This window comes from Anoplopoma fimbria, chromosome 24, assembly GCF_027596085.1.
Source record: "Anoplopoma fimbria isolate UVic2021 breed Golden Eagle Sablefish chromosome 24, Afim_UVic_2022, whole genome shotgun sequence".
Lineage (NCBI taxonomy): Eukaryota > Metazoa > Chordata > Actinopteri > Perciformes > Anoplopomatidae > Anoplopoma > Anoplopoma fimbria.
In genome coordinates this window covers 23880824-23905336 of record NC_072472.1, presented here as the reverse complement: position 1 = coordinate 23905336, position 24513 = coordinate 23880824, and the positions used below count along the sequence as shown (strand labels likewise).

Genomic DNA, 24513 nt, shown 5'->3' with positions numbered 1-24513 from the left:
AGTAAGATTGTTATTCACGTCGGCAGTAATGACACCCGATTACGTCTCTCGTGTCTCTGAGCTCCTTGGGCAGTTCCTTCAACCTCATGATTCTCATTTGTTCTGACATGCACTGTGAGCTGTAAGGTCTTATATAGACAGGTGTGTGCCTTTCCTAATCAAGTCCAATCAGTTTAATTAAACACAGCTGGACTCCAATGAAGGAGTAGAACCATCTCAAGGAGGATCAGAAGAAATGGACAGCATGTGAGTTAAATATGAGTGTCACAGCAAAGGGTCTGAATACTTATGACCATGTGATATTTCAGTTTTTCTTTTTTAATAAATTTGCAAAAATTTCTACATTTCTGTTTTTTTCTGTCAAGATGGGTTGCTGAGTGTACATTAATGAGAAAAAAAAATGAACTTTTTCGATTTTAGCAAATGGCTGCAATGAAACAAAGAGTGAAAAATTTAAAGGGGTCTGAATACTTTCCGTACCCACTGTATATATATATACACACACGCCACCAAAAAAAAATCAAAGGCGTATTCTTTTCTCAATTTATTTTTTAACATTGAGTTCTAAAAGCTGTTTCAAAGACCTTTCCCCTTCAAGCAGGAATACAATACTGCATCCTTTATTTATTTATATGTTGTGTAATGGTTTGAAATACAGTCCAAAACTACTGGAATGATCCAATTAAATACAGAGTTGCGGAGCCCAGAAGAAACCTTAGTGTCCTTAAGGATAGCTTTTGCCCTGATTGTTTGCACCTGTGTGTGAAAGAGAGGATGAGGTCTGTAGAGATTATTTTATTATTCTGAAGTATATTTTAAACTTGTGTGTCCTTGATAAGTGAATCTGAAATTCTTCTGATCATTTCTTTGTAATGGTTTTCTTATGGGTGAATGTGGTTCATTTCAGTGGAGGTGAACCATCTTGGAAACTGGTGGACCAGAAGGTGACATTAAGTGCAACCAGTTTGGCCAAGTGAAGTAAGTCATTTGTATTTGTCTGTTGTGGATGTGTCAGATGGGAGTCCTTGCTGAATGCTCATTATAATTTGGTGGATCAGTAGAATTAGTTTGGAAGTAGAGCTACATTATCAAATACAAATTTACAGGCTGCTCCATATTTTGGAGTAAACTGCTCTACTTGGGATTTCCTGATGCTGCTCTAGTGGATTTTCATGAATGGTACCTTAGGTTAGTAACACTTAACTCTTGAACAACAAAAATATTGAATGGACAATTTTAAAATCCTTCTACTGGCTTTGTCCTGGCTTGCCTGCGGTCAATTGTGGACTTGACATGGATTCAATTTAGCTGGTATGGCCTACAGCCCAGCTAGTAACAAGCATTCACTAGTTTGGCTCATTGTCATATTTAGGAGCGATGGATAGCCTTTGGAAGGAGCTAGAATTGTTTTCACTGTCTGTAGATATTCCACACAAAAACACACAGAACAGAATCATTGCAGCAGAGCATGTGCCAAATGAAACATCTTAAAATACAGAGCCTCTGTTGGTCTTATCTTTGTGGCTCACATCGTAAAAGCATCTTATTGCACATAGCTTTCTGTTGCAAAAGCTCTGTCACCGATAACACTACCACTGACTATATCGTATAAATGTGGCTAATACGGTAGTGAGATTGGCCTAAAGTATTTTCCCCACCATTGTCTTTTGGAGTTTACCATTCAATACCTGCGGTCAATGATATAGAGGGTTGATAGAACTGAAACAGACTGTTATAGAGCCTTATTTAAGCGACTGCCTATTTTTCTTTCATACCACTCACTTACTGCACTTATTACCCGACATATGACTCCATATTATCACAGCTGTGCCTCTGCCATCATATCCTAATAGATATATCGAGGTAAATCACCAGAGGGCAGTCTTGCCACACCTAAACAACAGATCCATCCTGTCAGACTAAACCCATTAATTAAATAAACCTTAAAGAGTCAGCAGTAAAGAACCTGAGCATAGTTTTCAAGTTTTGCACACGTGAATTATAAAACTATCATGGTTATAGAAGTTACAGTATAAGATGGCCTTTGATTTACAGCGGTAATGAATAGTAAGATGTTGGGAGAAAAAATATTTTTACATTTAAAGTAGTTCCTTTCCTCTATACACAGTAATTCACTCCTGTATGAGCAACCAGATAATTCTTGTACATAAGAAAGAATTGCCAAGGAATGACATAAAAAATGACACAGGAAGATGAACAATTTATCAATATTGTAAAGAGGTAATATTATACCATGCAAATAGTATGTAATATATACTATGTTTTGTAATCTTTTATGTACACAAAGCCAAGTTATTCGTTTCTGTCTTCTGTTGTGGCGGCATTTATTTAGCACTCTGCAGTAGTTTGTTGTGTTGCTGCAGTTTCCCAATGCTGTGAGAGATGCCTGAAGCAGGTGGGGGGTGAAATCACAGAGCAGTTTTGTTTTCACTGTCAATACCGCTGTGCCGCCTTCCAACTCCTAGCACACAAAATACAACCCTTTGCAAACTGCAGAAAAGGGTTATTGAGGAGGTGATAGGAGTAAGTGAGAGAGATGTATTTATTCTCTGTTCAGTATGAAGACAGGCCGAGGGAGAGTTCAGGGTTGTCCAGTTAACAAAACATGATTAGCTTGTTGTGTGATGGCGACAATTGTAAGCTACCTTGGAAAGACCTGCTGATGACATCAATTTTGTAATTAGACACAAGCTCTCATGCTGCAGTCCATTATCGAGTTGATTGCATTCCAACATATCAAAGAGACTAAGCTGATTAAGCTGTGAAAGTGAGACAGAACATTGCTGCTCCATTCATCCATACAATGTAAGCAGCAGATCCATCTATAGACCCAGAGTATCCTGCAAGTTTTACACAAAAGCCTGACATCCAGTCAGACACATGACACACTAATCAGGAAATAGCTGCGAGTTCATGTTGACAGAGGATTCGTTGAATATTTATTTAAACAAGAAGCTAAGAGGATCACAGCTAATGAGGAGGCTCATCATTCCCTGATAGTAATATTAAAACTATATATCGTGTCAGATCACTGGCAACAGCTATTTTGTTTACAACATCACACAGTCTGATTAGAGTCCCAATCTTAGATGCATCTCTTTGGAGGAAGTGTAAAGGACAAATAACTTGTACTGATAATGCTCTAAAATATTCTACAGGCATATAAAACATGTCTGTTATGATTAAAGGGTGACTTAATATTTGTTGTTGTTCATTATAAAAATTGAATTGTGTTATTTGGTTATCACAGAGCTAATCAGATGTTGACACATGGTGGTAATTGGAATTCAGTGAGAGTCTGTTGACTTTGAGCTGAATCTCTTGTGGGGCAGTCTTTTGCTTTCCCAGGCCTTGCACTTAAGCCAAGGAAGTGTTAACACTAACCTTATTGAAAAAAGAAACTGTTTCTCAACAATGCTTCTACCTCTTTTAGAAATCTCTCCATGAGCACCAGAGGGAAGCACTTAAATTGTGTTCTTAATGCACTTAGCTATGTATACACCACCTCCATCTTTTTTAATTCACATCACACGCAAGGTCTATTTGCTTCTGTTTACTTGCTAGTAATAAAAGACCGGCTCTTGAGAGGCAGCAGAAAATCCCACTTCAGCTTGTTACAAGAGTCATTGAGGTTAGCAAAGCATTCTATCCCTGTTGGCCTCAGACGCTCTTCAGGTATAATGCGGTAAAACACCCACATACTGCTGTGACTACTGCTAAGCCTTCCACAAGGACAATGTTTCTTTCTCTATTGCTCTTTGGGTATTTGACTTTTTAAAGCCTGCTCTTTGAATTTGGAAGGGAGTATTTTTATGATATTGAGAGAAAACCACCAGATGGCTCATCCGTGTCTTTTTCAAACTGAAAATTCTTGATTGTGCTTTTGTGATTAGTTCTGATCAGCATAGTAAACATGCAAACATGCTAAAATAAGATAGTGAACATGGCTAACATTATACCTGCTTGATATCACCATGTAATCCTTATTATTGTGAGTGTGTAAGCATTTAGCTCAAAGCAGAGCTATGCCTAAGGACAGCCTGGCAGAGCAACAGTAGATTCTTAGGGCCCTATTTTAATTGTGCTTAGACGAGAGGTCTAGGGCACCTAGATTATGTGGACATCTCCAAGAGCTATTTTAGTTCATACATGTGCAGCAGCAAGATGTGCAAATGGGCTCTATGAAGGTGAACAAAAATTGGAGGGTGGGGTATTCAATAAATATGCTTTTAGCCAGTCACATCACTGGTCTCATTGCTGTGGAACAGCTGAACCAATCACAGTGATGCATGATGACAACAGCTCAACAAGTGAAGGATTGTCTCTCCTTAAAATCACGTTCTTGTCAGGATGGGGCAAAGCAGCACAATGTGAACACACAAATCTGCCACCAGAGGCAGATGGTGTTAACAGTTGATTAGTAAAATGGATGATAGATCAATCCTATCCACTATATTACTAGATGAAAATGGATACATCATATATTTAAATGTGACACAGCAGGGTTTGCTTTCTGATGTATTACAAGAAGAATATATGACATCTGTCCCATTGCCTTCTGCCTGGCTGCAGGAATGTAATGAACTGAAGGAGAAGCTTTTCGTACAATTTAGGGCTGGGACACATGCAGCGTTTTTTGCTGTGAGAGATTTACAGTGTGAAAATCCATTTATCTCGGTTTTGACTTTGTTTAGTTTAGTCAGTGAGGCTTACTGCTAAATTACAGTAACTCCATTATCATCACAGCGCACAGGTTTTAGTTGCTTAGTAACGGCAGTTGCGACAAGAGCACAACCTCCCCAGTACCTTAGTAAAATGATAACAGATACTGTAAGAATATATTTTATTTTATAGATCATGCAGATCAATAAAGACTGCTTTACCACTGTGCCTGCTAACACTTATAAGACACATTTTTCTCCCTCAATACCCACAATTGGTTTTGCGCTGCTTCATTTGAAGGAACCTCCCACCTGTGCACCATGCGCACTGCGCACCACTCAAATGGGCATTGCTAATTTTAAGGTCTGGATAAACTGTCTGAGCGCTACTTGAACATGCTGTGGTGGATGTAACTTTTTACACCAATTTTTTGTTTATTGCATCGTCAGTGTATTTGTCCTTCTTTCTCTGCACTTCCACCATGGCCACGGCCACAGCCGGATCTGACCAAAAGAAAAAAACATTAGCTGCTGCAGCATCGTTCTTCTTGTTTTCACTACGTTTAACTAAAAGTTTCCAAACATGGGATTACAGCCAAATTAGAGCCCAAATCAATGTACGATCCAAAAGAGTATGTCATATTTGCCGAGCTGGGTTAGCAAAATGGAAGGGAGTGCTTTTGTAAAGTATATCTTTTGCTTGAGTCTTTCAAACAATGTGTGAAAGGTGGCAGCCATGGACAGTCACAAGCACTGGTGAATGTAGAGCTGACTATGATTAAATGGTATTTCAAACCCTGCTACTATCCTTACTCCGCTTCCTTCAGTGACAGTTGTTTCTGTTCTGGTTGATGTTAAAATAATTGTGCTGATATTTTGGCCAGGACTCTCTCTCGAAAAAAGATTTACATTTCTAGAGACAATCCAGGTCAAACAAATCAAAAATATTGGTGAACATATGGATATGTCTGTTGAACAAATGCCGAGACAGTAGGAAAAGTTGTCTGCTGGACTTACAACACTGTGAAGTGTGTATGTGCCTGTGTGAAGATGTATGCTGGATACAAAAGTATAGTTAAAGGTAAATACACCATTATCCTCATTATGTTTCAATGCTTTAAGGCATTAAAAACATTAACAGGTAGTTGGTTTGGTTGGAATGCTTGCTGATCTTACAGTGATCACAGACTAGAGGTCGATTATTACTGACTGTTTAATTACCAACAACATAACCAAGTGAATGAATATTTGTCCTGCCCAGATAAGCTGGTTTTCTCTTCATCTACATTTCTTTCGATGTGAAAAGAAACTTGTTTTGCCTGATCAAAGAACAAGGGGAGACAAGTGAGACGGTGGTTTCTCTCAGATCTTCCCTCCGCCCTGTCTTCTTCGGCTGGTAGAAGCTGACAGAATTGATTACACGGAGCAGGAGCACTTTGTCAGGCCGGATGCATTTTTCACAATGTGTCACTAGGAACAAAGGGACACTATTAAAGCTTTCGTAACACCCTCTAAAACTTTTGATTTTCCCCTCGGTTGAGCAGAAAACGTCAGGAAGATGGTGATTTAAAATTAATTGGCAGCATGTCAGCGGCGTATTTACATTTTGTTCTTTTAAAGATGCAATTAATTACAAGAGATGAAGAAATCTGCAGAGAGATGAGATGCGGTGCATTGGTTGCCCTCCCCCCTGCAGACTGTCTTATGCTCTAAGGGAGTGTAGGCAGGCTTGCCAATTAACGGCAGACTAAAAGAGACCCAAAGCTCCCATGTTTCAGCAGGTAAAAAGGCCCAAAATTAAAGTGCCTGGCAGGAGATGTAACAGACAGACAGTAGAATGTGGTTTGCATACTCATGTGCTACAAGCTACAGCAGGAAGATGTAACAAAATGTTCTCTTTCAAGAGTTTTGTAACTCCAGGAAACTATAGCAAATTGGGTGCAGGGAAGGCATAAACTGTAAGGGCTGTATGCAATAAGTTAAGGGCCCCTATTTCTTCTGCTTTTATCATAAAATTAGCTTTTCTTCAATGTATAACTAACAAGACTGAACCAGGAAAATGTGTTTTAAGTCACCCTAAAGTCTGTTTGGCATTCATCATCAAGGGAGCAGTTACATTGACATCCCACAGTGTTCCCTGTCTAGACTCTTGGACTATTTATATCTCTGGAATTAATGAAACAGAGTACACATTCAGTAAAATAAATGAGGCAATGAAGCATCTCTGTCTGGCAAAATGTCCTTGTTGATATGTTGACTTCTTTGAGAGCATGCTCCTTTTCTTATTTTGATTAAACTGCAGAGCCCTATATTTGAATTGCAAATGTTTTTTCTCTCTCCAGCATCCCCACTCTTTTAAATGTGGCTCCACTTTTTCTCTTCCCCTTGGGATGCCCCTAATAACCCATATGCCTGGGCCTCCAGCCGCTGGCCTCCGCAGAGAGACCCATGTCACAACAAAGCAATGATTTGGCTCGCTCAGTCCATTTAATGCTCAAACACAAAGTGAAGCTGTCAGAAATACCCCAAGGCAAAATAAGTATTTTTGTCCCACCCCCACCCCCCCAGCGACCACAAACACAGCGACAGCAGGCATGAGTTGCTGCAGAGCTTCTTTTAAAGCAACATATGCTTTTGTACTGGAAATACATTAGTCATACGGGGGAGGAAGGAAAGGGAGGGAGGAGGGCAATTGAAGTTTTGCAATAACATCTAAAATGCCCCACATTTTCACTCTGGCAGTAAGTATGGAAAAGTTTGAGAAGAAAGAGAAAGTTTGATGTAAGAACATAAAAAGGAATAATGCTAGATACCTCGGGAGCTTGCTCGCTTCGCACATTCCTGCGAAGACCAAAGAGGGCCCTTTTAAAAAGCTTGTATAATTGATTCCACCCAGAGGTAACCCAAGGCAATCACCTACCCACCAAAAGTGAACACTAAGCCCTGTGTAAAGAGCGCCTGTTTTTGTGCCATGCTAATGCTCTCTAGTTCCTGCCATCTTCTTTTTTCTTTTTGGAGCTTTCAACTGCGAGTGTGAATAACTGCGAAGTGAGGCAAAGCTGAATAAACATTGTCTGAATAGGTGATTGATGGATCAATTTAGGTCCCTCGTTTCCTCGCACTGGTGGCGGCATTCACATTGATTATGTTGCCTGTGATCGCTGGCCAAAATACAGTCCTTGAAATGAGTGTGTCTGTTGGAAAGCGTCCAGCTCTGCCTCAGCCAAACAGATGGCTCCCAATGCTGCAGTCATATCCATAGTAATGGCGTGATTACAATGCATTACAATCCAGAGATCTTGTCATTAACGTTGTGATTTAAAAAGCAATTATGGTTTTGATTATCCTCCGCTGCAGCTATAAGCTGTGTGTGTTTGTGTGCGTGTTGCTTTGCCGGTGGGCCCGTAGAGATTGTTGATTGATTCCTCAGCTGAGGACTGTGTTTAGCCTCCTGACTGACTGACACCTAATGAGCTTCATCTGCATAACGATGAGAGGGAGCTGCATTGAAGGATGAATGGAGAATATGAAAATGGTCATACGAGCATTATTGTTGGTGAGAATGGATGTTGAGTGAATTTCAACTATTGGATGGATTGCCATGATTTATTTGGTCAAGCATTCATGTTCCCCTCAGGAGGAATTGTAATCAGTTTAGTGATTACTGAACTTTTTATCCAGCGTGATCAAGTCAATGTTTAATTTGCCAAATATTTGGATTTATGTCCCAATACCAAATTATATTCTCATCTGCCTTAGCTCTGCTTTGTGTTAATACTCCTAATGAGCAAATGTTAGCGTGTGAACAGGTTAGACCAAGATGATTAACACACTAAACGTAATACCTGTCTGTAGACTCTGGTTCTCTTACTAGGGCTGGGGCGATCCATCAATATGCAATTGTGTTAGTGCACCAGAACGGCATACGTCATCTAAAGTTGTTATTCTGTTGTTTTATTTTCTGTACTTTAACGACTGTGTCGAGTGAGAAAATGGCTATGGCTAACATTACAGACTTTTGTTACAGTCTCTGACTGTTGTTACAATCTATAATTTGTTTCAGTTATTCTCTTTACCCCACACTGTTTCATTGTGCATATTACTCCAGTGATGAAATCAATACATCTCATAACCATTTTAAGTTAGTACTTAAGTAAAAATCCTGATTGTCCAGGTCAGGGAAAGGGTTGCTATGACATACAGAGAATAAAGAAATGTTTAGCAATCCTTTTCAATGAGAGGTCCAGTATTGTTCTGATCAGGCATCTGACAAATAGGATTTTTAGATTATCTGGTTACATTTGTTTGTTTTTAAGAGAAAATTATTGAATGAAATATTGAAATAATAATCAGACAAGTTTAGGATATTTATTCTGGGTAACATAAATGTTATCTTATTTTAGAATTTAGAATAACTTTAAAATAAACACTAAATTAGTCGCTTAATTAATCGATCATCAAAAGATCTATCACTAAAAGAATTGATTCAAAAAATATCGTTAGATGCAGCCCTATGTTTGACATCAACTATAGTACAGGGAGAACCCCATTGTGGAAGAGGCAGAGATTTAAATTATCCACTAACAATAGCCTCAGTAGACCATGCAATGCAGCCACAAGTCATTTTGAGAACAATATCACTGCTGATCAGTTTATCTATGCAACAAAAAGACAGATGAAACCAATGAGCTCCAGGCTTCACTGGTTATTAAACATCCTGAAATCTGTAAAACAGATATTCAATTCAGTCATTAGAAGGACACAAAAATACTTGTAAATCTACCTCTTGTGCCGAGTAATGTCAAGTGGAGTTAAGTGAATGTAAGACACTGTGTTGCTCTTTTAAAGCGTGTGCTATTTTAAGACCTTGTAAAGGGCAACCTCGTCTTCTCTGATGAAGAGAAACAGACGGGTAGCAGTGTAAAAATTTGATCCCATCTTCTACCTCTGCTCTCTTATTACCTCAGGTGTGAAATCCTTTCCTGCTCATGCCGGAGAACCAAGCGGGCGTGCTCAGCTGTGAAATTGTATCTTTTCTGCTCCCTCCGCCCCGTTCCACCAGCTTCTCTCCTTGTCCTCCAACAGGATGGCAAAATGCCTTTTTCTTTGGCTTAAAAACAAAACAAAAAACAATGCTTCCTGTTGTGAGGTGAAGCCATTCTGCTCCACAGCTTAATAATCACATGCCTGCTTCTGTGCTCTGCAGCTACAAATGAAGGGATCAGAAACCCCTTGACACCGCAGAACAACGGCTGTACGCTGCTGTCACGAGTCACATTACCAGACGACTGTGCTAATGTCGTCTTGTAAGAGCACTTGGAGGTAATGAATCAAACACAGAGCTGAAAAGCTCCATCTGGGGACATTTGAATTGAGACGTAATGAAAGCACAGCAAAAAGGTGCCATCTGTTAGCATTACAAGGTCATTTGAGCACATTTTTAAGTGAAGTTTGAGATGTTTAGCTGGTCCAGTCATGCAGCTTGAGGCCTGCTTGCCTAATCTTACGCAGATCCTCTGTGCCTGCTCCCATGCCTTGACAGCGATGCCCTATTTTCTCTTTGGCTTCCCCTGTGAGAACAAATAGCTCTTCCACACCTCTCAACACTGCCAGGGGGACAAGACAGCAGCACTTTGCCTGGAGTTTTATGGCTCATACAGTGCTGGCCTGAACAATGACACATCACGGTGCTGGAATACATAACTCAGAGGACTCATGTGCCAGAGACTTTATTTGCTTTTACTCATTAAAAACACAATGACTTTATATCATAGTAAGGATATATAAGAATCTGTCACAAGGTCAGGTTAAAGTTATAATTCTTAAGATTTCAGTCCTTGTTGATTTTGTGACCCACGTGGTTACTGGTGTAAAAAGTAAATAATCTGCCTTTGCGGGGCTCCAGACTAATTTATCCACTGGTAGTACTGGGGCGGTCACACCCTTTTTGTTTGTATAGCATGGTCTTTATCAGAGATGGGAAAAATTGTTACATTTACTCTCAAGTATGTAATGGAGTACAATTTTGATGCTACTTTTGAAGGAAATATTGTACTTTTTACTTCACTTCTTTTTTTTATAATGAGTAATTAAAATACAATGGAATTTTATACAGTAAATGAAACCACTCAAAAGTATAACATTTGGTTGCATGGTGAGTACTTATACTTTTACTTGGTTTTTTTAAAATTGTGGTATTCTTCCACTACTGGTAGTAATCAGTGGCACTGTCCCAGTCTGTCTCGCAAAAAAGCATTTCTGCTCGGCATGCACAAATGCAGTCTCGTTAGCAGGTATGTGCTGGTCAGAGCCTCTTACTCACAGGTCGGCATTTATGCATGCGAAGCAGAAATGCAACTGCTAAATACTCGCTTGCTCGTCAAGTTAACTTTGGAGACTTTGGAGGAGGGGATGGAATAGACTGTAGCGGATGTCTCAGCTCCATAATGATCATGATGCACTCACATGAATGTAAGCACCTGAAATTGTAACTTGGCTGCAGTCTTGAACCCTGCCTTTCAATCATGTCATGATTGATCCCGATTGTATTTCATGCTGCACAGGGCCTGAGTAGTTTTTCACACATTAGCCGGGCTTAGTTAAAGGATTTGGTTACCTCACAGAGAAGTTCAAGGTTTGCAGCCTGTCACCTGCAGCTATGCATCTAACAGCCCACTGTGGCTGCTCCTGGCTGTTCCACTATTCCCTGCAATATTTGATTACAATTATTGTCAGCGCTAACCTTTGTAACAAATACTTTGCTTTTCGTAAGACGTTAAAAGCCTCCCTGTATTTCGTCGATTGAATTTTATTTATATGAAGCTGGAGTAGGAAATGTTCGGCTTGCATTAGTAACTTAATACAGCAGCGATATGGCTGTAGGAGAGTAAACAGTGAGACTGATATCAATGAGATACTAGCTGGATTATATGATGCGACGTACCTTGTGAATCACTCATGCGTGTAAAGGAAATTTAAATCCTGCGCAGGATTTGATGGACCCTGCCACTAAATATGAAAGCCTCTATGTAAAGAGGTAATTACAGAGTGTTACATTGAGTGGCTGTTGCTGAAAAATTGCAGACCAAAAATGTGTTTTGTTCTGATTATTACTTTGAGTTTGTTTGCAATTATGCTCACAGTTCACAACTAGATAGAAGAATTTACATTAATAATACAGAATTGAAATCCATACTTGATTATGCAGCAAAATAAATAAAAAAATCACATAACTAATACATTTATACTTGTATATAGACATATACAAATAAAACTATACACTTACATACAACCATGCATACATAAAAAAAGTAATAAAACAAAATACAACACAAACACACTCAAAGGAGAAAATCCAACAACAAACCTTAAGAATACCAGCTATCTATCTTTTGTTCCATTCAGTTCTGTGTTGTACAGCCTGATGCTGAAGGCAGGGTTGCTGCTTCAGGTTGTTCTGCACTGGACATGACATCAGAGGTCAGCTAAAACACACAAACGCTGAACATTGAACAGACACAGCTGTGAAGTCACCTTTTTCTGTGGTAATAGTGTACCAGCAATGAAACTGAGGTTCAAAGTCAAGCATGGATCATTATTATGGCTCGTCTGATTTACCACCTGGAATGATTTTCAAAGTGTGAGCTTAGCCCACTGCTGTGTCTTTCTTGTGTGATTTACTTCCTCTGCAGCACAAAATGTTGGCGAGACATACGGCCTGCTATAAATCCTTTCCCCATGAAAACGTTACTGAGGATCTGTCCTGCAAGTGAAACATAATATTCTAGCCTTTAAGAAATGTGGTAATAACACCGGCAAGTGCATCTTTATGTGATTATAGGAGCCATTATAACTCATTGCGTACAGATGAATACTGCAGGCTGAACTAAAATGATCATATTGCCAGTAAAATAAGAGAGTGACATCAATTGGTGAATGTTAATAGAAAGATACATTTTGCAGATTATTGGGAAACTGGGAAATATTGGCAATGCATCTCTGACCAAACACATAGGCTGTTTTCTAAACCGCCTACTAAATATTACTAGCATACGCAGTATGCAGTCCATGCTGCATACTGTGTTCATCAGTAGTATGCCGTATGAAACTGTTCCCTTTTAAAGCACTGGACAAACAAACTCGTACCAATATTGCAATATTTTGCAAAAATACAACTTATTGAGCTTTTCATTTTTTTGTTTATGACCAACATTTCTATATTTTAGGCCTATAAGATACTTCATGGCCACTGTTGTTGTGATCATAGACTGTGCCGTTCCAGAGCTTTGCTTTGGGATACGGTAGGTGAGGTAGACTGGTCTAATACATACTGGAGATTTCGACAAAAGGGTATTTATGGCATGCTGTAGATTTTCATTTGTTTGCCTACTGGTACTCCATGCTACATTTTGGCCATATCAGTATGTGCTGCTAGTATAGTATGCGGTTTCGAATACAGCCATAGCATGGCTGAAACTAGTTATGGAATAAATTTAAATATTTTGATATAGTCGCGCACCTTTGCTTAAACTATATCTTTGGAAGCCTTTCAACAGGCGACATGATCTCCAGACTCTCTCTGACAAAATAGTGTTTCCCCTCCTGCAGCCCTCAGTGGAGTGAGACCGACATCAGGAATGCCTGCAGAATAATTTAACAGGACTGTGGGGAGAGCCAGAGAAAAGACAAAGCCCTCCAATATGATCTCTGAGGACCCCGCAGCAATCCACTGTTCTCCTCCCGCCATCGCCATTACTGACACTATTGATTATGGCCCTGGGAGTGATGATAGCATTCGGCTCTCCCCCTCCAGCGGAAGCCACAATCACGCCGCCGTGTCTCCCAAATGATAGACTGTCTCGGAAATGAAAGAGGAGGTGAGGGCTGGAGAGAGAGAGAGAGATAAGGGTGATTGAGAGAGATGGGAGAGGGAGGCGGTGGGACTGGAGGCTGGTGAGGGGGGTATTAATATGGCTCGGTTAGTTTTTCATAGCAGCTGAGGAATGTAATGTTCCTGTCGGGGGCACGGTGTCAGAGTTGTGTCGGAGGCAGCGGGGCCTCTGTGGATACATGAAAATGGCGTAATTGCCTCTTTGGCTCTTTGAATTGCTAACAAGGGAGCCTGACATTTTCAAATGGTCCTGATTGCAGAGCGCTCAGGACACCCAGGCAGCCGAGGTTCTTATGTTATCGGTTGCTTTTAAATGAGACAAGAGGCAGCGTGCTTTTGCATGTGGAGAGAATTAGAAAAATGTTATATATCCTCTGGAATGTCTGCATAAAAGGGATTGGGAAGTTTTCATCTCTGTTAGGGCGCACACTGCACGACACACACCAGGTGGCTCCTTGATTTAATTAGCACAGTGGAGCAATTAGCCGCAGTAGTAAATCAGATAGTGCTTTTTAACATGGCACCGAGCTGATAGACCCAGTATGACGGTATCTCCTCTAGGGAAGACAGTGGATCACAGTCTGCCTTCAGTCATGGATTATAGAGAGATTATAAATAGACTTTACTTTTCGAACCACTTCTGTATCTTGGTCCTTGTCTTTGACCTGCAGCAAAGACTCTTCCTGTCAGGCCAGCGAATGGGAGTGTTTTTAACTGAATCATCTTTGGTTGGTTAGGTTAGGTTTGCAGCTGTGACTTGGATGCTATATATTGTATATTCTCTGCCCTGATAGTCGAGATCACAAGAATAAAGCACACAGGATTATTGAACATGCCTGGTCTTCAGTGCACTGTTTCATGTTTGCACAGTAGCATATAGAGCGGTGCAGGGTTGAAGTATTTGTGTAGGCCAACCATGGAAGTAAGCATCGCACTGGCTCCCCAGACATAAAGTTAATGGTATTTTTTCATTGGATTCTGGATTATTGCAGTATATAAGTAAACTATGGGGCAAACACAAGTTAAGCATACCTAACCCTACAAGTTTTGTTCAGCATGATGATCTTCACTAATGATTTTTGAAGCTAGAATGAAATCACCAGAAGAAAAAAGCTAACATGAGGCTATAAACCAACTACACCGTGGTCGTTTGATGCACAATGAGGCTGTAAAGGCGAACTAGTCTGTGTGTGTGTGTGTGTGATGACATTTGTAGTCTCATTTAGCCACTTGTTAGCAACCACCTTTTTAAGACAAGTAAAAGCTTTAAAATTCACAGGAGGGGTATTTACTGACGTGGTTTATGTCTTAGAACTAATGTTGACATCTCTTAAGCTTGTGTTAACCGCAGACCGTAGTTCAGGCATCTAACCAAAAACCCAATCAGAAAACCCATTAAATGGAAGTTCAAAAATGCTGACTCGTTTTAGGGTTTTAGGACTCATTACTGCAGTACTCCATCACGCTTTGAGTCTAGTCTAGTCTAGTATCATACCTATGAATACTTCTTGACTGTAATATACGTCAAGAAGCATGTTGCTGCTGTCTCGTCTGACATTCTCAGAAGAGTCTTAAAATGATATCTAACCTGACCTTCATCACAACAACCTCCCACTCCGCTGCACTCCTCCTTCATGTGTGACAAATCCAGCAGGTACGTCATCAGCAAAGATAAAAGACTTAATCCTTGTTCCACCAAACTGTACGCTTGTTATACCCATTGCTGCACCTTAAGATGCTGCCATTGATCACTAGAAGACATTTCAAGGTTTCACATGTGATTACCATTATTAGCATTACTGTATCAATCAGGGGTTATTCCCTCAAGCAAGGTCTACAGGATTAAAGCATAAAGGGCTCGAAATGTCTGTAAGAGAGTCCTCGTGCACATTGCCAGGTCCTCATGGACTCAAAGGAAACACTTTTGAAATGGGTTTCCTTACGAAAGAAGACTCTGGGATTTAACCTAAGTGCCTTGCTGAAAAACACTTTGTAGCTGTTTGTTTGCAGTTTTTCCCTGTCTGTCTGGATTTAAACTACAACCCATTTGACTGGAATGCAGCTGTTGGTAAAGACAGGGTAGTCTGAGATGGATCTGAGACTGGTCCCCACAGCATGATACTTGACTGTCAGTCCAGATCAGGTTTGAGTGAGCAGGTTCGAGTAGCTTTGGAGACATACTGACAGACCTACTGTATGTGCCATGCACACACACATACATACACACTCTCACTGTAACTGTGTTTTTCCAGATAAATCAGCGATGGCAAGGTTTCCACACCTGATTTAGCTGCCAGCAACCTGAGAGTGTGCGTGTGTGCGTGCGTGCGTGCATGAGTGTGTGTGTGTGTGTGTGTGTGTGTGTGTGTGTGTGTGTGTGGCTAATTGAATTCAGGGACCTTGGCGCAATCAGACAGCGTTCACTGTCTCGGTAACCTTGCGCTGCGTTTATCGTTATGAATCAGGCCAGCGTGTAATTGCTATTTTGACACAGATGCCGTGGCACCATCTTTCTTTGATTCTCTTCATCCACACTTATTTTGTTCATATTTTCATACCTCAAGGCCTGTAGTTCTGATGAGGAATAACAAAACGGTTGGGGGAACACTGTAACTTTACAAATGTGACCTTTTACAAACATCTATTTGCATACTTGTCCTGTTTAAAATGCTGTGACAGCAGAGCTTAGAACAGATTTTGTTATTATGGAGCTGTGTGTAGCAACGATATGTCGCTCAGGCAAGGCAATGTTCCTCTGACATGTAAATGTGCTTGTTGAGCTTTAGAATTGTGTGTTCATTTATATCAAGTTAACTTATATTAGCCTAGTGTGTGTACATACATAGAAGGACTTTGACTCCAGTTTTTCATAGCTCTCACTGTACTTCTACAGAAATAGACACACAGCTAAAAACAAGAATAAAAAAGCTGGACAAAGGTAAAGAATTTACATTTTACTACCATGGACCAAATTAAGTATATATAAAACGGTAAACATAAAAAATGAATGAAAGTTGTAAACCAAAAAATAATGCAAAGGGTGGTAGAAAAAAATATGTATTGAGTAATGTAACTGGTTGTTTATAAACATGAAGTAGGTAGATATGACAGTACAGCATATACAACGTGCCTAGATTTATATTTTACAATAATGATGTGTACATGTAAAAAAAGAGGGTTTTTAAACTTAAGTATACAATTTATGATTTGTATGTACACTGGATGCTTATCGTTAAAAGGTTATTGCACAGAGATGTGACTGATGTTAACTGTTCATTAGGCTGATGGTGTGTGGAAATAAATATAAGACATAAAATACACATATGGTAACTAAAATCAATAGGATTTATTCTCAGGGGACCTTGAATATCCAAGGGAACTTTCATAGAAATCTGGCCATTCGTTTTCAAGATACCTCTCAAAGATGCCATATGCATTAAGTGTGTGTCTGCATCTTCTCATCCACAGCTGCAGAGCCAGCAAGACCCATCAAAGGACGAGATGAAAGGCTGACCCAGAGAGCTCAGCTCAGCTCTCCAATCCAAACACTGACATATGCTGCTGCAGCCACGGTGAAGACCAAGCAGATGGAGAACGGCCTGGAAAGGTGGCATCCACAGAGGTGTGTGTGTGTGTGTGTGTGTGTGTGTGTGTGTGTGTGTGTGTGTGTGTGTGTGTGTGTGTGTGTGTGTGTGTGTGTGTGTGTGTGTGTGTGTGTGTGTGTGTGTGTGTGTGTGTGTGTGTGTGTGTGTGTGTGTGTGTGTGTGATGGTGGGTGGGAGGCACAGACGGGGCTTGATCCTGAGGACTTCAGTATGACTTAAATCTCCCTCTGTGTTTTATATGTGCATTTTCATACACACCTGCCACACTGAGCCGGCCGAGCTGCTTAGGGTTTGCAGATGTTCTGCTTTGCATGTGCGCAACACTCTAATGAGGAACGCTACAGTGTTCTTCCACATGTCATTGAGGAAATGAAGTGGTTGCTCTCCCACTACCAGTCACAAATAACTTAATAATCAAAACTAAAAAATAAATAGTTTAACTACATGAGTGGATTTAGTACCAGGAATTTGTTTATTTTCTACATAACTAATGATAAAAGTGTGTTTGAATCCCTCTTTTAATGGCCTATCGACAAGTTTGATAGATTTATTTTTGCTCAGTGTTTTGGCTCTCCTCCAATATAATCCACAGAATAAGTAATTTGTCATTGCCCTCTAATATGACCCATGTGACCCTATGAATGGCTAGTTGTTGTCAGCTGTTTGTGTTAGCTGGTTCTGTTACAGACAGAAATGTATGCCCTGTTGCCTGCTGAGGTAGAAGCTGAGGAAGATTGTTTGATTTGTTTGGGTGGGCTGGGTGCTGCCAGTGAGGAAATGTGTTTTAGCTTAACATGTTTGTAGCTGTTTTTATGTTGTTACTAGCATGGTAGTGGTTTGTGGTTCACCCATAGGATTCTGAAGAGCTGTTTTGAAGCTCAAATTGGGGTGGCTCTGGCTGGCGCTATATTGGCAGTGATGACACAGCCTGGCTCAAAAAATGGGCAAAGAAGAGGATTATTGGCAGAGCTGAGGTAGTCACGGGTGAAGCAGCAGAGTAGACAGCTAGCAGCAAGTGACCTGAGACGTCACCCACCTGTCACTCAAAGCAGCCACATCCCCAATCATGCATAACTTTTAGCCTTAATGCAATATAATTCATGCATTGAAACGTTTCTGGTGTTTATTTGTGAGCCTAGTGGAACAAGATAAACATTGATGGTGGCTGGACAACTAAGGGGCCCATGGTATTCAGATACCATGCCAGCCATTGCACAGTAGTTTTGCCTAAGAAGATATGATGCAGATATAAGGTTGGGTCAAACTATCAAGCTCTTTGCTTGTATGAGGGAAAGATACAGAAGCAGTTGTTTTTTTGGGAGTAAAGTTTGACTAACCCATCAAAATTACAAACAAATGAGCAAATTGATTCAACTGTCGAAGAACAAGATGGACCTGAACAAAAATAAAAAAATAAATTTGTGATGTCTTTGGTGAAGTATTTTGGTATCTAGAGCTAGAGGAAAATTATTCTGCAAAGCATGTACAACACCTTGATAAGTGACACATCGAGTTCACTAGTTCAAGGTAGCACATCCTACAGAACCACAGGGCTAGCTGAGCAGTGGATCTGGAAGCAATACGAGCAGGCAGCTCATCGACATAATGAGGTCGAGGCTGCAAGAGCTGGCATACGTATTGACTGGCCGGTGAACAAATAGGCAAGATTTCATTATTAGGTTAACATGGCCTGGCAACCACTTTTAAAAGTTAGTGCTGAACCTGGAATGGTCTTCGATCAAAACATATTTTAATATTAACACCGGGCTTCCATAGAAATGCTTACCCAACTTTGGTCACATTTCACGGTGTGAATTGAAAACACGCCCTCCAATCTTTTCATGATCTGCCACCCCTATGGTTAACTCTAAATGTAGGCGACTGAAACCACTTGTTTATGGTTAGCAAATAATTGTGGTCATGCTTAAAATAAATCAACATTAACTGTTGGAATAAGACAGAATGCAATTAATGCCTTTGGTTTTGCAGTACTTCAAGCATCTTCCAATTTTTCTCTGCAACCGTTATTGAGACAGTCACAAGAAATGCCTTGTCTGACAAATGTAAGAGGACTGGAGGCAAGGTTAAGCTCTTTATGAAACAACTAAATGCTGAGATTTTTCTAGTGAGGTAGTCTAAAATTCACACCTATGAGGACTCCAACCTAGTCCTCACTGTATACTAAGTTAAAAGAAGTTGGAAAACTTTTTATGACATTTCCAAAAACCTGCGTGAAACTTAAATTTTAATGACCAAATGAGTACCAGTCAGGTTGTAAAAAGTGATGTGATTTCTCGGATAACACACATTAATATGAATGATGGTGGGTCAGTGCCATTAAATGTCCATCTGACAGGAGAGGGTGGGAGGAAATGGAAGATGTGAGGAGATTAGATGGAGTGAAAAATGGGCTGTTATGAGCAATACTCATACCATGTAAAGTAGTGGATTGACAAAGATGGATTTCCCATAGTTCCCTGCTGTCCAATATATCACCAGGGGCGGGCTTTGTCCTTCACTGTAAATCCGGATAAGTAGAGTACCTCAAAGAGTTTAGCAATGTCACTCAACTTACATTGTATGCCATGAAAAAAAAAATCCATTCAGTTAATGCTTGTAGTTCAACTTTTTGTAATCTATTTAAGTCATAAGTATATGTTTTTCAATGTCTGTTTACTAGTTCTGATTTTTTCTAAAACCCGTTTTCCTTTATTTGGCCGATCTCAGTTAAATCTTCCACTGCTTTGTGTGAAGGTCTGTTTTCCATTTGCTTCCCAAAACCCATATTTAGGTCGATTTGTTCCCATAAAAGCAATTTTTCTGTGACAAAATGATATGTTCAATGAACTTTGTTTTATTCTTTGTAAACATTGTTTTCTGTGTTAAGTTTTTCCTCTTCATCTCTTCAATTCTGTTGTTTTGTTTGCAAGGCGTTATGCTTTCAGGGACAAGTTTGTCCTTCTCCCCCCCAAAAAATGTATGAAAAAGATGAGTCATAATAACTAATTTATTTTGATAAAAAGGGACTGGAACTGTTTTCTCCAAGAGTGGCAGCCACCCTGTGAGTCTTCCTCGAATCTTACCATACCCACTAACTTCTCTACTAATGTAATCTCATTAAAACCAGACACAGAGGCTACTGGCTTCCACCCAGCTGAGTCTGACTGTGCTCCACGCATATAAAGATGAAGGATGCTAGATCACAACAGCTGAACAGACCGAGGCAAAAAACTTTGAGACGAACAGACAAGGCTGGGATAATCACATCTGTGGCTACTTCTATTTACTTAGCTATCCATCTTTGATAGCAGAACGGCAGCTTTGTTTTGACCAGAAGGAGTGGAAAAGCTTCTCTATCAAACACAACAGTTGCTCTCTAAACACAACCAATTAGGATGACGGATGAGTTGCGCCTTGGCAAGTATCCCATGAGAGACATGAACATACAACTCGAATAACAACACAAACAAAGGAAAACAAAGAACAACATCAGAGAGCAAAGTGGAATATTTTTCATCCTGGGAATTTTGGTGCTTTGATTCCCTCCCCTTGGTCGATTGTTCTTTATCACGGCTGACACTCTGTTCTATTTGAGGAGATTTGTTGCGTGGGTTTTGATGCATAATGGATGGGGGCTTACTCTGAGCAGTGCCTTGTGGGAAGCTGGAGGAGAGCTGGTGAGGGCGTGCCGCTGTTGCTGATTACTTCTTATTGAGCCCAGGCGCCCTTGGGATCATCTTTATGAAGCACTCAGCATGCAGAAGCAGCGTACTGTGTCATGCCTTATGCTATGACCTACATGAGTTATACGCAGTATATCAACACTTACTATGTGTCCAAGAAGAGCTCCTTCCCCTGATTTACAATTCAGTAATGCACTATTATCGCCTTTAATTTCACTATCTTCCCTGGGAGAGTTAAAGTCTCCTTGAAGAAATAAACCGAGCTGTAAACAATGTCACGATGAGCTCCAGGAAACCAAACGTGGTCTCACTAAGAGTGTTCTGCAAATCTGTTAAGAAAAGTCATTACTGAGAACTACTGAGCATTACTGGGGAGAAATCTGTTTAATGAGCACTGTTTACCCCGAGGACAGAGTAGCAGAGCGACAGAAGAATCCTTATTGTTTTAGTGATTCTATATTTGTAGATTCATACTCGAGGGGTCCTAGAGGTTGTTCAGGATGTATAACCTCACAGGCATTTCATCATCAACATTCATTTTATGGTTTCTATTAAGCTAATAATGTCAGATCTGTACCAGTATTACCAGCGTGACTTTGCCATCCCTCCAGCTGTTTCTTTTTCTCATTTCTTTATCTCGCTCCTGTCCGCTTTCATTTGCCCACACAGTGGTATCTTAGTCGGAGCTGCCTTAGCCTACACGAAAACATTTGAGGCCTGGCTCTCCTAAAGAAAGCAGTTATGTTCAGTGATGACAAGAATTGATTTCCAATTTCCTCCACAATGACTGCATCATTTCCAGCGACTCAGGCAATTTGGCCAACATTACTGAGGCTGCCGGGGGCTGTAGATCAGGGTGACAGCTGTCTTCACCTTAGGGCCCTGCTCACTGAGATCAGAGAGGGAGAGAGAGTCTTTTCACTGATGCAGCCTCCATCAGAAATTGGTCCTGTCAATTTAGAGAATTTTGATTTCAACCCTTTTAGTGGACAAATGTGCTTTTGTATTTCTATGAATAGTGTCTGTGTGTGTCTGGGTGTTGATGTTTTGTTTCAGCTTTTATATGGTGTTTTTTTTTGGCCCTCTTAAATACATATCCCACTGAGATTCTTATGGTTTCATTTTACGTTTGACATTTATTTGTATATCTAACAAGGCCTGCCAGCGGTAGTCACCTAAAAGGCTTATTTAGAGGAAAGAAACTGGAAAACTAGCCTGCCAGGGTCTACTGATGGAACAAACACATCCATACAAGTAAAAAGCTTTCAGTGCAACACAGCTACTAACATTGTTTGGGGAAAAATGCTCTGGTATGCGTTTCGTAATATTTCAACTGAACTCATTATGCATTCCAGAGAATGTAATCCTAAATGAGATTAAAGTGTAAACTATATAAATAGTTGGACCATCTTGCATATCCTGCAAACATCTCCAAGCTGTTAATAATGCTGTAATATGAGTTTAACCCTATACATGATTTGATTTATTGTATTTTTTTATTCTGGAAAAATTGGGCTATACGCCAACGTCTTAATTACTAGGTCATCTTATCAGTATATCTTGCAAACTGGATACATAAGGTTAAAAACTTTTAAGCGCATTGATTGGCAATTGACTTGCAGCTGTTGCAGAGCCAAAGGTGTTTCCTCACCACTGCTTTTTCATTGCTCTTCTCACTGATTTATTCAGTTTAAATATAAAAAGGTTGAAGTACTGAACCAGGATGTTGTGTTTGTCGGTCATGCTGTGTTTAATGGGTCCTTCAACAGAGTTTTGTTGTTTTTAAAGTTTGTGATCATTGCAACAGTGTGTTTCTGAGAGTACTTCATGGGGAGCAGTTTTAGAGTGATGGGCAGGTTCTGTGTGGCTGGAGGTGTTTGTGTGTGTGCGTGTGTATGTGTGTATATTTGGAGATTGTTTGGATGGAGGGCTTGTGGCGATCAACCACTCTTCAACAATCAGCCTCCAGCTGTCAGCTCTTTACCAGGCTCCTCCACTTTTGCCGGCAAATGTGCAAATGTCAAACTGTTAGAAGAAGAGGTTCTGTCAATACACAGAAAACAACCACTGCATGGGTTTTCGTTTTGTTTTTGTATCAGTGACACAAGGAAACAATCCGTTCTTGTCTATACTGCAGCAACCCAAAGGTTATGATGGACCACGTCATTTAATAAAAGCAATCAATCCTTCACAAAAACAGAAAAGATGACACAGGTCATGCCACAGAGGTTTCACACTGGCCAGGTGACTGTGCGGCCATTAGAAAACCATCACTCAGTTTACACCACACATATACATGTTAAATTGGGTCCCTATAAGAGGATATTGGCTCCCATTAGACATGGTGTGAGGTTGGAGCTTTATCATAGTGCTGGTGCAGAGGTATTAGTAGGAGGCCATTTGTCAGCTGTAATACATTGCTCAGAGCAGTTGTAATCAAAGAGCACTTTGTCCTTTTGACAAATGGTCTTGTGGAGCACTAAAATGCTTTGTGGCTGTGTTAGATGGCAGTATGGAATTAGGCTTCAGTTACATTGTATATATATATGCCTGTGAGGGCTGTTTGTTTTTGATTATTCATTATTACATAGAACGCAAGAAAGTGATGCATTGTATCAGTGGTGCTGCTCCTGTGAAACGAAATGCAAATTTTTATTGAATTCAAGACTTAAGATATGACCAACCGTAGGGTTTAAGTCCAGAAAACATTTTGAATATGTTTTTAGGCTCCATCCATGAAACATGTTAGTCTTGCTTTATAGTGATACATTAAAATCTTGATTGCAAGCAAACACGTACACATCACCACTGTTGTACAGTTTTCAGCTGCAGTATCTATATGCACCTTTCAGTATTTTGAGTATGACAGCAAACTTGCTCTTCCGTGTCCCCTCAGATCTCTTGTTCTCCTAAAGGAATCACTGCAGCAGATCAGTGCTTTTAGTTTTTGTTCATTTAAAGGCTTCACATGGAATTATAATGAGATGAGAGAGATTTAGTTCACCCCCTGATGGCTCGCAAAGAGAATGTGATATAATTAAACTAATCCCAAGATGGCTGTAGCCGTTTATAGGAAAATTCATTACCTCTTATTCAACTGGCAACGGGCTTCCAAGTAATTTTCGTGGAAATTACGGAGAAGAAGTTATTTTTGTGTTGAGGAAGGTGCTTTTCATTCCCTGAAGCAATGCATTGGTTTAACTCCTAGAGCATTACGCATGTACGGTAGTACACAGTTCTTACTGTAGGTCAGAGCCTCAATTCTAAGCAAGATTGCTCTGGCATGAAGTGAAGACTGAAGTGCTTAGAAAATAAACATAGTTTGATCCAACAAAAGAGATAAGAGTCATATAAAGACAAAACTGGCTTATTAAACCATTTCTTCTCCTGTTCCCTCAAAGACACCGGGCTCTCCATTAAGTCCCTAGCCATCCATGTAATGTTCCAAATAGCTGAAAAATCTCTAAAACTATTGACGAATGAGTTGGCTAATCCGAAGCATGCGGTGAATCAATGTAGAAACCAATGTCTTGGATGAATGAGACGCGCTGCTCAACATGTCTGGGTGCTTTCTGGTGGCCAAGCCTGTGATTAAACTGAGGGAGGCGAGGAGGGAAAAAATCAATACTTGAATTCATCTCCCAAATCACAGGA

The 24513-nt window shown here is 40.2% G+C and overlaps 1 long non-coding RNA gene across 1 annotated transcript; it reads left to right on the top strand.

The window, feature by feature from the left end:
- The first annotated feature begins 152 nt into the window (after window positions 1–152).
- LOC129113044 (uncharacterized) lies at window positions 153–17160 on the top strand. The gene is made up of 3 exons (XR_008532386.1): window positions 153–246; window positions 908–978; window positions 17041–17160. It is a non-coding gene; the product is annotated as an uncharacterized LOC129113044 (long non-coding RNA).
- The last annotated feature ends 7353 nt before the right edge of the window (window positions 17161–24513 follow it).